Here is a 16,841-nt window from a genome sequence, read left to right as displayed (position 1 = left end):
GGAAGGCTCCTTCAGTACCGGCGTACTGCCTTTCGTGACTAGTCAGTGGCCTTGCTCGTCTTCTTCTTCGTCTTCCTGCTTAGCCTTACTAGGGTGGGTCAACAGCGCCACAGCAGTAGCAGCTGCGAAATATTCGCTGCCAAAATATAACACGTCCGAAGGAAACATATGACGCACTTAGGGTAATGTGGCCCAATACATTAACAATTTCGAACAAGCAGGATAGTAGACGGACGCTGAGGAGAAATCAATGCAATTCAATGTAAATCGATTCTAGGGCTCTTTCTGAGTAGGTTAATGACGTTTTTTTTTGTTTTCAGGCAGCGAAAGACAATTTTTCCCTCCGAAAACTGCTTTCAAAAACGTTACCCTCACTTCGACTAAAAGTTGTGACATTCGTATCAAAAAGAACTACGATCAAGTGCAGCTTGGCCTCTAGGATGAGCGTCCAAAAAACTATCGACGCAAACAGTTCATTCTGAAATTGGCCGGTGAGGACGATGCCCGTAATTCCTCTATTTGCAGACCTTTTCAGCATAAGAAAATTCCTGTTGTAAATGTGAGTAGCGCCATTTCGATCAGAAAAGCGCTAATATGCCGATACAGGCCAGCTTCAATTCTTCCCCTGTGTTCCTTTCAGATAAGTGCCTACCTCGGACCGGACTCCTCGCAATTCTTGCCAGTTCTACCGGTACGCGATCAGAACTTAATTCTTATTTGCACTCTGTCGTGTCCGGTCGCTGTGTTGAATGCAGCGAAAGACGCACACGGTACTTTAAGACTTCGTTTATTTAAAGCCGATGAGGGTGCGACCAGCGTCGACCGAGGCAGGAGCCGAACTGGCCGCCCGAAGAAAGGAGGGAGCGGAGAAGCGTCCACGGGAGGGAGTGGCTTCCCAAAACAGGAGGAGGATGCGGGGGCGCACCATGGGGGGGGGCATCTGGCGACAGCGTGCGACGAAGGGCAAGTGGTCGTTAGGAGGAGGATGCGAGTGGTCGTTAGGAGGAGGATGCGAGTGGTCGTTAGGAGGAGGGTGCGGGGGCGCACACACACAAAAGCAATAAGGGGACACAACACTTCCTTCCCCCTTAGAAAGTTGCCTGGTATCGTGCAGGGGGTCGGCGCTCACGCGTGGAGGCGCGCTGGCTTTGTGCGCTCGGGGGAGAAACACTTGTAGGCTGGCTGTTGTTCGCTGTGTCTCCTAGGTCTGTCCTGGGCGAAGTCTCTTCTTCCGGGAAGAGGTGCCAGGCTATGTGGGAAGATGGTGCACGTGTTCTCTCCGCTGGCGGACAGCTCTCAGACGGCGTCGTAAATCTACGCAGCTGGTTGAGATGTCGGCGTGCTACTGTGCCATGTATGTTGACGAGCCAAGAGCGCAGGCCTATGCGTCTGACAATTGTAGCTTCCTCCCAGCGTGGCTTTTTCAGAAACTGTCGGGCGAGGACGCGCTGCCCCTCATTAAGCGTGCCGCAGCGCGGAATTGCTTTTTCTTCCCGGAACGTCTCTGCCTTTGGCTCGGGGAGGATGGCTGTGAGCTGGGTTCGCATTTCACGCTCGAACATCATTTTCGAGGGGGTCTCGCCTGTTGTGCTCTGAACCGTCGTGTGCTGCTTGAAGAGAAAGCGCGCAAGGCGGCGCTGCAGCGAGCCTGTCTGATCTCTTTCAAGGGCGCGTTTTAGCTCGGCTACGTAGCGCTCGGCTTGTCCGTTTGTCGCTGGGTGGTAGGGGGCCGATGTAACTGATGAGATCCCGTTGTCGCGATAAAACTTGAGGATCTCCGCAGACACAAACGGTGTTCCGTTGTCCGACACTACCTTGCGCGGCAGGCCGAACGTTGCAAATAGTGATCGGAGGTTGTCAATGACTGCTGCCGAAGTCGTCTGTCCCATTTGCCTCATCTCAAGCCACTTTGTGTAGGCATCTACGACCACAAGGAAAGTGCAGCCCTCAATTGGTCCTGCAAAATCAATGTGCAGTGTGTGCCATGGTGTGTCTGGCTTTTCCCATTCTGGGACAGGAGCTTTCGGCGGGGCGCTCCGGCTGCTCTGGCAAGGCTTGCATTCTCGCACCACTGTTTCGATGTCGTTGTCAATGCCAGGCCACCACATGTAGCTTCTGGCACACTTTTTCATTGCAACGATGCCCCGATGTCCGGCGTGGATGAGAGACATAGCTTGTGCGCGTAGTTCTCTCGGAATCACAACTCGGGACCCAAATATGATGCAGCCGCGATGGGTGCTCAACTCTGTAGCTCGCCTGCGGTAAGCGTCGAAGTTGTCCCCTTTGAGTTTATGCACGTTGCCTTGTTGAACAGCTGTGTAAACTAGCCGGAGAGCTGCGCACTTCTGCGTAGATGCTGCAACTGTGCCTGCTGTAAGCGGAGGTTCTGGCAGTGCTTCGAACATCAGAACGTCTCCTGGTGGAAATGGTTCGTCAACAGTTGCGTCTAGTGGCAGACGGCTTAGCGCATCGGCGTTTTGATGTTTACTCCCATTGCGGTAGACCAGAGCGTAGTCGTACGCTGAGAGTTTGATGCACCAACGTGTCATTCGCGGAGACAAAGTTGGTGGCATAGGCCTTTGTGGTCCCAGAATGCCCAATAGCGGTCGGTGATCGGTTATAAAGGTCACCTTCCGGCCGGCAATGTACTGGTTAAAATGTGTCGCCGCGTAGACGATGGCTAGCCCTTCTTTGTCAAGTTGCGCGTAGTTGCGTTCTGCTTGCGACAACGTACGTGAGGCGAAGGCGATGGGAGCTTCCCTTCCTTGCTCGTCAGTTTGCGATAGAACCGCGCCGACTCCGTACGGTGATGCGTCGCAAGCCAAAAGCAGAGGCTTCCTTTCGTCGTAGTGGCGGAGGACTGTACATCTTCGAATCAGGTCTTTCAGGGCATCGAATGACTGCTGATGGCGTGGCGACCATGTCCATGTCACATCTTTCCGAAGGAGTTGGTATAAGTCGTTGGCCACGGTAGCTCTTTGTTCCAAGAACCGGTCGTAGAACGTCAAGAGTCCGAGAAAAGCCTGTAGCTCCTGCTTGTTTGTTGGAGCTCGTGCTTCTGTGATCGCTCGCACTTTGTCCTCGGTAGGGTGAATGCCTTCCGCATCAATTCGGTGTCCCAGAAATTGCACCTCTGGCACCGCAAAACAGCACTTCGATTTGCTTATGCACAAATTAGCGTTTGCTAGCCTTTCGAGAACGAGCTCTAGGCGCACTGCATGCTCTTCAGTGGAAGTGCCACTGATGATGACATCGTCAAGGTAGACACAAACTCCTGGGATGCCCTGAAGCACTGTCTCCATGAATTTTTGAAATATGGCCGGGGCTGCAGCTACGCCAAAAGGCAGTCGCTTGACTTTGTACAAGCCTTTCAGTGTGTTAATTGCCAAAAATTCAGCAGTTGACTCGCTCACCTTCAGCTGCTGATACGCCTGGGTGAGGTCCAATGTGCTGAAGACTCTTGCGCCACGTAGTACACTGAATACTTCTTCAGGTGTCGGTAGCGGGTAAGAGGACGCTTTAGTCGCAAGATTGACGGTGCTCCGGTAGTCTCCGCAGAGGCGTATGGTTCCGTTCTTCTTGCGAACTACGACAAGTGGTGTGGCCCATTCTGAATGCTGCGTCGGCTCGATGACACCTTGCTGCTCCAGTTTGTCCAACTCTTTTTCAACTGAATCTCGGAGAGCAAACGGCACCGGCCTGGCCTTCAGAAATTTGGGTTGCGCGTTGTCCAACAACTCCAGTGTGACCGGGGGCCCTTCGTTTCCTGGAATCTCTTCCGAGAATACTCTTTCGTATTTCTCTTGCAGTTGCTCAACCATGTTCTGGCTCGGCGTCTGGTGTATGCCGCATATCATCACGCCTAGTGGAGAAAACCAGTTTCTCCCTAGAAGGCTTGATCCTGTGCCCTTCACAACAAGCAGAGGTAGCGTATGGGTCTGGCCGTTGTAGTTAACCTGCACGTTGGCAGAGCCCAATAGTGGCAGATTCTGTCCTGACCACGTTCGCAGGTGCGTGTCGTCTTGTTGCAGGGAGGGTGCGTCAGATGGCCATGAAGTTCGGAACGTGTCCTCACTGATCAGAGTACAGGCTGCGCCGGAGTCCACCTCGAACTTAATCAGCTGGTGATGTACGCTTACTTCTGTAAAAATCTCCGGTCGCGTGCCGAGATTCATGGTGTTCAGGTCGTACAACACAGATGGTGTTGCTGATGTTGTTCCATGGAGATCAGATAGCGGCGTATTCTCTGAGGCGTTGACGCTGTGATTAGGCTGGGAAGGTGACTTTATCTTGGCAAGTCTCCGTTTCGTAATGCATGCTCTTTCGATATGCCCTCGCTTGTGGCAAAAATTACACGTGGCTGACTGGAATCGACATCCCTGGGGGTTGTGTTGGTCGTCACACCGCCAGCAGCGTTGTGCCTTTTTGACCGATTTTACAACAACAGAAGGCTTGCGCACCTGGTTGCTTGTCTGGTGTACTGGCTCGGTGTTCCGGCGAATCCCTCTCTGCTGGTGACCGGCGCTCTCCGCTCGAACGGCGATGTCGTAAGCTTTGCTGAATGTGAGGTCCTTCTCAGCGAACAGGCGCTGCTGCAGTGACTCGTCACTCAGTCCGCACACAAATCTGTCGCGTAACATCACGTCCAAGGGAAGCATGGTGGTGTTAGCAGAAGAAGCTGCGTCTCCCTCCTGCCCGGTAGCTGTTGTCGACAGCGTTCCAAAATTGCAGTCGGCAGCGAGCTTCTTGAGCGCGGCTACGTAGGCGCTCACAGTTTCTCCTCCCAGTTGATCTCGTCGTTGGAAGCGAGCCCGGCTGTAGACCTCGGATGGCCTTGGGTCGTAGTGCTTTTGCAGCGCTTTTACGATGTCGTCGTAAGACACTGCCGCTGGTGTGCTTGGCTGAATAAGGGCGCAGACAGTATCGTAGGTCTGCTCCCCGCACAGCGTCAGCAGGTTGGCCCTCTTCAAGGCTGGGTCTGTGATGTTGTTAGCTTCAAAGTAGAACTGAAGGCGTCCAACCCACGATGACCACGATGAGCCGTTGAACTCTGGTATCTGATTGGGAAACCCTCGCGTAGCCATGGCTTGTCAATAGCGTTGCGTAGCGCGGGTCGAATCCACTTTCTCGTCGCCACTGTCGTGTCCGGTCGCTGTGTTGAATGCAGCGAAAGACGCACACGGTACTTTAAGACTTCGTTTATTTAAAGCCGATGAGGGTGCGACCAGCGTCGACCGAGGCAGGAGCCGAACTGGCCGCCCGAAGAAAGGAGGGAGCGGAGAAGCGTCCACGGGAGGGAGTGGCTTCCCAAAACAGGAGGAGGATGCGGGGGCGCACCATGGGGGGGGGCATCTGGCGACAGCGTGCGACGAAGGGCAAGTGGTCGTTAGGAGGAGGATGCGAGTGGTCGTTAGGAGGAGGATGCGAGTGGTCGTTAGGAGGAGGGTGCGGGGGCGCACACACACAAAAGCAATAAGGGGACACAACACACTCCAAAACCCATAATTGCCGACAAAATTATCGGGGACTTCGAGATAACTTGCCGCATGAATTTTTATTTCTACGCAAAAAATTATACTGGCCTGGATTTGTGACAGAAACACTCATGCAATGCTTCATTTAAAAAAAAAACACGCAGTTGCAATTTATAACAGTATTTTCTTCGCGTATCACATATGATACACCATGCAGTTACGGGTATATTTTGTGGATATACACAAAAACATAGAATATGAAGAAAAAGAAAAGAAAGATTGTCAAATATATAGAGAGTAAGTGAAATAACAAAATTTACTGCAGAAAAATTAAAATCTGTTCAACTTAGATAACTTAGTGCAATGTGGTTCGTACCTCGGGTGGTCTCCGAAGTTGTTCTTCTCTCCAGCAACGTGCGGAATAAGATGCAGCCGGTTACTGCCAGACAAGACAGACGATTTTATTTACATAGCAGGTTATCAGGAGTCTCTCTCCTAGAAGCACACTGAAGCCATGTTTTATACATTTTCAATTCCCCAGGTACCTATCTGGGGAAACTTGGTTGTTCGAACATCGCCAATCACATTCCTTGACGAAACCCGCCCACAAAAGGGCGGAACATCACCCTCTCGCCGATCCTCCCACCGTGACAAAAAGGCGGGACATTCACACTCTCGGCGGTCCTCCCACGCACAGATGGTCGATTTGTGTATTTTGTTCACCCATCGTTCCGTGGAATTAGGAGTCCTTTGGCGGCAACTAAGGTGATATACACGTTCTCGCTGTCAAGTCGGAGCCGTTCCGCCCCGTGATGGACTCCCTTTCGCTGTCGGTCCGCTGTCGGTTTTGAGCGAACTTGAGAATCCAAACAGCCGCGTTTCCGCCGACAGTCGATTTAGGGGCCTCCGTCCCCTGGTTGCGCCGCCACGCTCCCCCACCCCGCCGCAGCCGCCGATAACAGCTGCCGCAAAGGTTAGCCAGCAGTGTCTCTCGGCCGTGAAGGAGGGGGCGACGGCCGTTTCTCGACCTCGAAGGAGAGGGTAAGGAGCCACCGGCGGGCGCACGTGTGCGCGACCAAAACACTTCCCAGAACGGGACACCGCAAGCAAACGCGTACACAAATACACACACACACTCAGCGTGCTGAAACCGGCCGTTATTCACGTAGCCAGTCCCGCTGGCGCCAACTGTCGTCGCTGCAGACGGCGCGTCGAGCCCAACAAACTTTAACAGTGAAACTCCTGCACTGAGGTGGCGTCACTGACTTTGCCCCTCTCATGCTGATGATTCTGCTAATGGAACAAAGCAAAGCAGTTTCGCTCCCTGTTGAAGCAGAGAGCAGCATTGCACTTCTTGCATGAAACATTTGTGAGCCGGTTGCAAGAGGGCAGCCGGCAGCGCACTCGCTTGTGAAGCCAATTAGGCATGTGGTCCGTTTTGTCCAGGCGGACGTCAGCAGTAGGCAGCGGCACGAGCGAAGCCCTCTTCTTTGGGTGGATGAGCGTCACAATTTCCGACCTTGGTGGCCCAGCGCCCTTGGTCACCCTGCGCTCTCGTGTGGCTTCCCTGCCTTGCAGAGTCCTTCTGCGACGGCAGACTTGAATTCAAGAAGGGGAGTTTAGGCGCTTCCTTGTCTTCGCCACAGGAGCCAGGCATTCACCATGGTGAGGTCCATCAAGTGAAAGAAGATCCGATGGTACCACTTCTTGGACCGTATTTTGATCCGATAGTAGCCCAAAATTGAGTCCAGCAGATCCTCGCAAATGACTCCTCGCAAATGATCTCAAACATCTCTACAGGAGAAAGAAATTTGAAGAACTGTAAGGGTGTGACAAGGTGTGTGATAGTTGACGGCATCTCAGCGCTACCACTATTTCGTTTGGGTCCCTCGCAAGGCAGGCTTTTGTTCACTTCGGCGGGCATTTGAGAGGCCCTTTTTTGCCTCGAGTATTTAATGTTGCCAGCGGAGCTCCATCTTCACTATCGTCCTCACTTTCGGACGACTCATCTGCCAGGAGGGGCGGCGCCTGCGTCGGAAAAATTACGAGTAACTTTAGCGGCTAAAGAGGTGAAAGGCGAAAGCCTGAGTGCTGCATTCTGCTACCCGATTGTTCACTTCACATTCTCTTGGTGCATTAATTAACTGTCAATCAATGACGCTTAATCTTTGCCTTTAGGAGTGGAACGCGACAGCGTGTTGAAGCGCAGCCAGGGAGTCCACGGAACGCCACCACCCGTTCGGCGCGATGCGTTGCCCTTTGAACGCAACGCTTTTTGAGGAAAGCCAATGGCGCGGTAATTCTCTCTCCTCTCGGTGGACACCTGAACCGCACCGTACAGGACGGGAGGAAGTGGAGTGAAAGAAGAAAGAGAAAGAGGGGCCGTAATGTAGAAAACGAAACTTTATTTGTAACTGTCTCGCATATTTCGGTGGACACCCGTCAAAATTCGCGTGCAGTGACGTCACGACCATTTCGACCAATCTGAAACGCGGGAAAATTTGCTAACACGTCTTGGTCACAACAGTATAAGCCACTAAAGGCTTTCGCGTTGAAAATCTCTTCCTTGTCGTCGTCTGACAGCTCACTATCGCTGCTTCTATCGCCATCACCTGGAATGGGCCGGACTCCATGTTTCGTTTCACCGTAAAAAGTGCCGTCATTCATGACCTGGAATATAGAAAAAAGGATTCTTTACCGTCTGGCAAACGCAAATAAAGCAAATCACAGTACAAATTTATTATTTCTCCGAAAAAAGTGCCAACGCGTTTTCACACACAAAAATTACCCCTAATTGCATAGTGTATCACATGTGATACAGGACTAAATGTGTCCCTCACGGCATAATGAAAAAGTTTTGCACACTCAAAATATGTCCAGGTGAAGTGAAAGAGCAAATTCTTTACGTTAATAATTTCTTTGAAACGGGAGTATGTTTCAGAATTACAAAAACCAAGGATTCACTTACCAACTTGGTGCGCACTACTTGCGACGCGGCGTCCTCGTGTTTGCAAACAGAAATGAAGCTCAAAACAATTTCGAGAGGTAGAGCCACCGCCGGTGTAGTTGCTAGACATAATGTAGATTCCCGCTAAATGCAGAATAATTTTTTTAGTTTCGTTTCTGCGGTATGAAAAAAAAGAAGTTTGGTGTGTATCATATATGATACACCATGCGGTAAGGGGATAAATATGCAGAATAAGAAAGTCCCACTTACGGGCCACCTGAGGCAAGATGATCGTAACGTCTGTTACGGCGTGGTAACCGTACGAAATACAGATACAGCGGAATTCCTCCACTCAAGTCTCCAGTGGCACCATGGCGAAATTCTGGAGATACGCAAATTTGGCACGTCAAACAAGGCGCGAATAACATTTTCCGGGAAGCAGAAGCCGCGCTACGCACATTACGAGAGCATGCTCATTCAAGTCCGTGAATACCACCGCACCATCTCGGCCTGCGGTCACTGCGGTGTTGTCGGCCACCGTATGGACGCCTGCCCCGGCCCAAGACCGGACACATGTGGTGTGCGGCCAACAAGCCCAGCTCGTTGAGATGGTGCGGGTCCCTCACGAGTGCGTTCGAAAATGCTCTCTGTGAGGCGGAGCCCATACCACTGGGGCCTGCGGGTGCATAGCAAAGCACCGAACCCTCCAGCCCCTGCGCTCGGAACAGGGACCGACGCACAAGAAGGGCCGCCGTAAACGCCGAAAACGGCGGCCCCGTCAAACCAAGGACAAGGGAGCCAACCAGCCTCCGAGCAAGCCAGGCGGTCCGTCTACCGGCAAGCCAGGCGATACATCTACCGGAAAGCCAAGTGGTCCATCTACCGGAAAGCCAGGCGGTCCATCTACCGACAAACCGGAGTTGCCTAAGACAATACCACCACCACCCCAAGCCGACGTCGAGAAACGAACGGGTGCTCCCTCACCAGGTTCTTCGCGGACATGGGAACAAGCCGTCATCCAGGGATCCCAGGTGAGCAGCAAGGGCAGGGCAGCCCTCCTTCCCCGTCTTCCAAACCGCCGACAAAAACTGCCGAACAATCCCAAATTTCCGCCCTCAAAGAGGAAATCGCTAACCTACAGAAGCATCTTGCCCTGACTGAGGCGCGCCAAAATTTTCCTTCCCAGAGGCCCACTCCCCCCGCGGTAGAGGAGATGGATAGCCACACACCGGCGAACGCGCAGACTGCACCAGCGCAGTCTGCGCTTGAGGCGAGGGTTAGCGCACTGGAGGCCCAGATGAACTGCGTATTCTCCGCCTTAGAAATGCAAATCGCAGTCACCATCAAGGCGGCTCTAGACAAAATTCCGGCCATTATAGCCGCACATATGACGAAACAAACTCTAACTACCAGGCGCTCCGGCCCACTCAAGCGTATAAAGAGCCCCAATATTAATGCTGGTAGACCAAAACTCGCACATGAGGAACAGGAGCCCGCCCTTAGCCTACCCAGCGTGAGGAAAGTTGCTGTCATTGGGGCAACCGGCTCAGAGGCCGCTACGCAAACAGGATCCCCATTACACGTACTCAAAGTTTACTGCTCTCCCAAACTTCCAGACGTCACATTTGCAGACTTATTCAGTCGGGCGTTAAAGGTGGTGAACAGGGACCCCCTCATAATCGTTGGGTACTTTAATGCCCCCAGCCCCTTATGGGGATACATACGTGAAGAAAAACGAGGACGCAAGCTGGCGGAACTTGATTCAACGTTGGGACTTACTCTTCACACGGACCCTGCACAACCCACTCGCATTGGGAACTCCGTGGCACGCGGAACGTGCCCAGATCTCACCTTTACCAAAAATATTAGATATGCAGAATGGCACAACACCGAGGAAACCCTGGGTAACGACCACTGCATTCTTTCGACCACAATCCGCACCAAACCCCTTACAAGGCCTCACACTAAAGCAACCCTCCCTGACTGGACCAAATTCAGATCCAACTACACTAACCCATCAACCAAGAAAGCTGGCAGCCAGTCTACGATGAGCATAACCCCGCAACTGCGTACAAGATCTTTTAACACAAATTCAAACAGTGCTACAATACAGCCTTCCCTCTGCGAAAGCAGAAAAAAAGAAATAAAAAAGTTAGAAAACCATGGATAACTGCGGACTTATACAAAAGAATACGTAAAAAGAATAAATTGTACCACAGTTTCATTAGCTCTCGAAATTGCGACATATTGACAGAGTTTAAAAGATTCAGGAACAAATTAAACTTCGATCTGAAAAAGGCAAGAGATGATTATTACGAAAGAAAATTTCACGACATTCAGAACGATCAACGCAGACTGTGGAATACTGTGAACGATTTAACTGGCCGAGGGCGAAAAACACATACCGTGAATGAAATTGTAATCGATAATGCCAGCGTAGTTGGGAAAGAGCTTGTGAATGAAATGAATCGACACTTTATTAGCACAGGGGTATATAGTGGACAAAACTCAGAAGTGGATAGTTTTATGACTGGAGGGCAGGTTGATTCCATTATGCTTGCACCAGCGACCCCTGCTGAAATTGAAAGAATTATCATGGCGCTAGAAAACAAAGCTGCAGGCGGGGAAGACGAAATAAAGACCTTACCTGTCAAGCATGTCGCTCATCTTATTAGTCCTGTATTAACTCATATAATAAACGAGATGCTTACACGTGGTGTGTTCCCAGATGAATTAAAAATAGCTAAGGTCACCCCTGTTTATAAACGTGGAGATGAGAAAAAGCTTACCAACTACAGGCCGATATCTGTTCTTCTGGTATTTTCCAAGATATTTGAGCGTGTTATCAATGATAGGCTCTCGTCTTTTTTTCATAAACACGGTGTAATTACCAAGTCGCAGTATGGCTTTCAAAAGGGTAAGTCTGCAGAACAAGCTTTGATAAACATAAAGGACAAAATAATTGAAAACATCGAAAACAAACTGCTTACTCTGGGAATCTTCTTGGACTTGAAAAAGGCATTCGATACTGTGCAACACGATATCCTTCTTAAGAAGCTTGCTGTGTACGGTGTCCGAGGTGTAGCGAAGAATTTAATTACATCATATCTCTCAAATCGGTATCAGTATGTATGCGTCGACAGTCTGGTGTCACAAAAATTGAAAGTCGAATATGGCGTCCCTCAAGGATCAATCTTAGGACCCCTCTTATTTCTTGTATACATAAATGATATAACGTCAATACCAAACTCCCCTGAAATAATAATGTATGCTGACGACACAAATATCTTCTTCACTGGCACCACAAAAGAGTGCATAGAATCATCAGCTAACAGTTACCTCCTGCATCTTTCCAGATGGCTTAAAAGCAACCGGCTGAGTTTAAACACATGCAAAACCAAATACATAATTTTTAAGCCAGCAAATAAAAGAGACCCCTACTGTGTTCATCTGAAATTTGAGGACACGCTACTGGAAGAAGTCACAGAGCAAAAGTTCTTGGGCGTATGGTTTACAGAGGACCTTACATGGAATACTCACGTTAACAAATTAAAAAGTGAGCTATCTCGAGTTACTGGTTGCATGTATAAAATACAAAATATACTACCCACCTGGTTGAAGCAAGCATTATACTATTCACTTTTTTATTCAAAACTCAGTTACGGCATTCTAGTATGGGGAACTACGACAGCTTCAAACTACAACAAACTAATCATGATACAAAAGAAAATATTGAGAATGTGTGAAAACTATATTGGTGACAAACGAGGACTCCGAACAAAACCGCTCTTCATTAAACACAGCATGCTTAAAGCAGATCAAGTTTATTATTTCAAACTACTTCAGTGGATTTATAAAAATAGGCTGCACACAATACCCGTCGACAGTTGCACTTCATACCCAATACGTAGACCACACCATCTCAAGCCCGCCACAAGAACTAATTACGGAAGGCAAAAATTGAATTATCAAACAATTAACATATTAAACAGTGATCACTTTAATGTACAATACACACAATCCTTCCACAACTTCAAAAAGAACTGTAAAAAGCTATTAGTGGGCAGTGACATTGCATTCTCTTTTTGTTAACTTGCTCTCGTCCCTGATAACACATGTAACCTCAGCTACGTTGCATTATGTTATGTTATTTCTATTATTTATGTTATATTATGTTATGTTATTTCTCTGTTCGGTTGTACAATATATTTGCCATTGTTTCAGCATGTACCCCACACATCAGTCCAAACCTTGTTTTTTCCGGAAATGCTTGTGTGTACTGATCTATTTACTGCATATGCGATTTATTTTTCGGACCAATGAATTGTGGTTTTTCTTTTCTTTGATTGGCTTCTGATGCAAGCCAATTTTGTTATTACATAATAACTATTGCATATGCCTTTTCTTCCTCTTTAAAATATACCATGTTGAAGAAAAACTAATGCTGTGAAGTCATGTGATCTAAATAACTGATTTTTTTTTTGCTTTCTGTTGTGTGCTAAAAATGTTTAGCAAATATGATTGTAAATGACACGTTATGCTGCCTTGAACTGTGGGGGCGCAGAGGCTCTGTCAGGCATTTTGCCTTTACCTCTGCCCCCTACACGGAGAAAATCCGTGACACAATAAAGAAAAAAAAACCCTACCCCTATAGCGGATCAAGGTTAGACTACCTGGTCACAACACCTCATCTGCCAACTCAAAGATACCGAACAGCACGTTCAGCTCTCAAAGGAGAACCCGGCGGTAGACAACCACCTCCTTCACCTCTGGGAGGCCCGGCATAGCCTCGTCCTCTGATGGCGCCGGCACAAGCATAATCTGAAGCTCAAAATTCGCATCGTGGAACTGACCCAACAAGCGGCAGAGTATGCGGCCCAACTCGCCGACTCGAACTGGGTAAACCGATGCAACACCACTGCTCGACAAATGTCGAACTGGAGCGCGTGGCGCCTTTTCCGTGCCCTCATTGATCCGACCCAAACCCGCACCGAAACACAAAAAAATCTTCAACGAGCAATTCACACCTTCAACGGAGACACAGCCAAACTGGCTGACGCGCTCCGAGACGAATATCTGTACACAGACCAGGATTCGCGTGGTCCGGCGTACTCGTATGCAGGTTCTGAGAACGCAGACCTGGATCGAACGTTCCAGCTGCACGACCTCCAAGCGGCCCTGGCCAAAATGAAACGAGGGACAGCCCCGGCCAGGAAGAAGGTATTGGTGAAACTTCTAACTAACCAACCCCAACCGGCCTACGAGCGGCTGCTCGAATACTTCAATGCCATCTGGACGGGAGGTGCGCCTGTCGCAGTGGATTGGAAGACGGCTCTCGTCACATTCATACCCGAACCAGGCAAACCTCTCAAGACCGACAACATCCGGCCCATATCTCTCACTTCTTATGTGGGGAAGTTGATGGACACCATGGTCCGTGACAGACTGTCCACCTACCTAGAAACACACAACGCCTTTGCAGACACCATGTGCGGGTTCCGACCACACCGGTCCGCACAAGATGTGCTGCTGCAACTTCATAGAGAGATTCTCGATCCCGTCGAGCACCCTAGCGACGACAAGGTGGTCCTCACATTGGACTTGCGGGGTGCTTTCGACAATGTGACGCATGGTATCATCCTCTGCCTCTTCTCCCAAGTGAACTGTGGGTACGACACATTAGAATACATTAATCAATTCCTCACAGATCGGCAATCATATATCCGACTCCAAGACAGTGAACATGGTCATTACCAACTTAGTACTCCAGGGACTCCACAGGGAGCAGTCCTCTCGCCTATTCTCTCCAATCTGGCCATGACGAAGCTCCCTACCCTGCTGGGTGAGGTTCCGTGTGTGCAGCATGCCCTGTACGCGGACGACATCACAGCCTGGGCAACACATGGTTCGGCTCGAGAAATCGAGGCCAACCTGCAGCAAGCGGCGGCTATTGTGGACGATTATGCACACCGCTGCGGCCTTGAGTGCTCCCTGAGCAAATCGGAATGCGTGCACATACGTCCCAATCCAAGGTGCACAACCAAAATTGTCTTCTCCCTGCTTAGTGGCCCGATACCTGAACACGATGAAATCAGAGTATTGGGACTCTACATTCAAATGAACCGCAAGATCGACACCACGCTGAAGAAGCTCCGCAAGGTGGGGGATCTGGTGGGCCGTATGGTCCGCCGGGTATCAGACTAACGAGGGGGGTTGCGATGCAACGATGCCCTACGGCTGGCCAATGCATTCGTAACCAGCCGAATCCTGTATTCGGCACCGTACCTCCACCTGCGCAAATGCGATGAGAACGCTCTGAAAGTGATTCTCCACAAAATCTATAAGAGAGCTCTCGACCTCCCAATTGCAACATCCAACGAACTTCTCCTCGGCCTGGGGATGACGAACACCTTTAGGGAGCTGCGCGAGGCTCATTTCAGCAATCAATACTTGCTCTTAAGCAAAACACGTGCGGGTAGCCGCCTACTGACCCGCCTCCACATCAATTACACAACCCAAGAGGATAAGCGAGTATCCATGCCCGAGGCCTGGCGCTTCGCACTGCAGGTTGACCCCCTCCCCAATAACATGACAAATGATGCCCATGATGGCCGCCGCCTCGCCCGAGCGGAGGCCATTTCTGAGCAGTATGGTGCTCGACCAGGGGTATTTAACACGAACGCGGCCAGTCCACAACATGGGGTTTGGTACACGGCTGCCGTTGTCCCCCAAACAACCCAGTTCAGGGCATCACCTTCCGTGCCCCCAACATTACATTCGTGGAGGAAGTTGCTATCGCACTTGCAGCCGCGTATCCAGCGTCCCGAGTCATTTTCACCGACTCAAGGGGAGCTTGCCGCAATTTTGAACAGGACCAAATTACAGATCGTGCCTTCGAAATTTTACACAGATGTGAGTATCGGGATTTCCCAACCCGGCGCACCATCATCTGGGCCCCAGCACATGCGGGGATAGAGGCAAATAAGGTAGCGGGCGCTACCGCCAAGCGCGCTTAACCACCGGGCATCGCCTCTCTCGCCGCCTGATCCGGCTACTGATTTTAATCCGGCTATTACTTTTCGGGAGATCTCTCTCCTGTATCAAACCGATCACGGCCGATTCCCACCCTCATGTAAAGGCTTATAGAAGGCAGAGGAGCGGTGGCTTCTTCGCCTATACACCAACACGTTACTGTGCCCAGCAGTGCTTCAACATTTCAATTCGGCCTTTTCGGGCGAGTGTCCACACTGTGGAAAAGTGTTTGCGGTCACGTATCACATGAAGTTGGCATGCCCCGCCAATCCTGCTTTCCCAACCCACGCCCCCCCCCCCCCCCCCCCCAAATGTGACTGGGAGGCTGCCCTGCTCGGCTGCACAACTCTCCAGGACCAACGAGCCCTGATGACAAGAGCCCGGGCCGCCGCGGAGGCTACAGGGGTCCCGGACTAGGGATCCCTCCTAGTGATTGTGAGGGCCGGGCCCTTCAGGCACGGTCCATGCAATACCTGTCTTGTACATAGTATAAATAAATGTTTTACACCGCCACCACCACTGTAAATGAACGACGAAAAAGCAGTGACAGGGTGATTGCAGTGTATAGCGAGAATTTCAGTGTCATGTGAATGACGACGCCCAAATGGGTTCGCCTGGAGTTTTCTAGTGAAGACCTTTGTCGCTCCATCGGCTTTTGCTTCACTCTTGCACGTCCTTGCGTCCGCTTTGCCCACACGTACTGCTCTATATTCACGCCTACATACCATCATATCCTTTACCGCTACACTTACTGTGGGGTCTAGCATTGTGGCCCAGTGATTTCCCTAGAGAGCCTCTTTGGGGAGGGGGGGGGGGAGTGGGGGGTTCACTTCCATTGTGCTATAGAGACCTCTTTTATTCGCAAGACTTTTTTATGCACACTAAGAGGAGTCCCATCATTTTTGTCCTGAATGTTGGAGTCATACACGTTACTATTACTACGCGACGCATACACGGCAAAAATATAAAAATAAAAATTACGACAGCTTCTCTCTTATCCTCAATGCACCTCCTCACCCCACCCACTCTCTAGATTGGATTGGAAAGCATTTATTTCGTCAATAAGAGCATGGTGACCAGAGGGCCGTGTTAGGTGGCCGCTAGTCCATGACCGTTGGCGACCTTGTTGGCCCACTCGACGGCCCGGACTTGCGTCTTCGGGTCTGAGCTGGCCAGCACAGCCTCCCACCGCTCGAGAGAAGGGATTCGTAACAGCTCCGCCAGAGGCGGCTCTTCCCTAAAATCCCATAAGATGTGGTCGTAAGTGGCGTGTTCGCCACAGCGGAAACATTGGGGTTCGTATTGCGAGGTGTACATGAGTGACAGTTGCGCGGGATTCGTCAGGAAGCGCGTCTGAAGCCGTCTCCACGTGGTTTCTTGTGCTTTGG

This window comes from Amblyomma mixtum, chromosome 5 (assembly GCF_055824585.1).
Source record: "Amblyomma mixtum isolate Tamu chromosome 5, ASM5582458v1, whole genome shotgun sequence".
Lineage (NCBI taxonomy): Eukaryota > Metazoa > Arthropoda > Arachnida > Ixodida > Ixodidae > Amblyomma > Amblyomma mixtum.
This window is presented reverse-complemented; position numbering follows the sequence as displayed.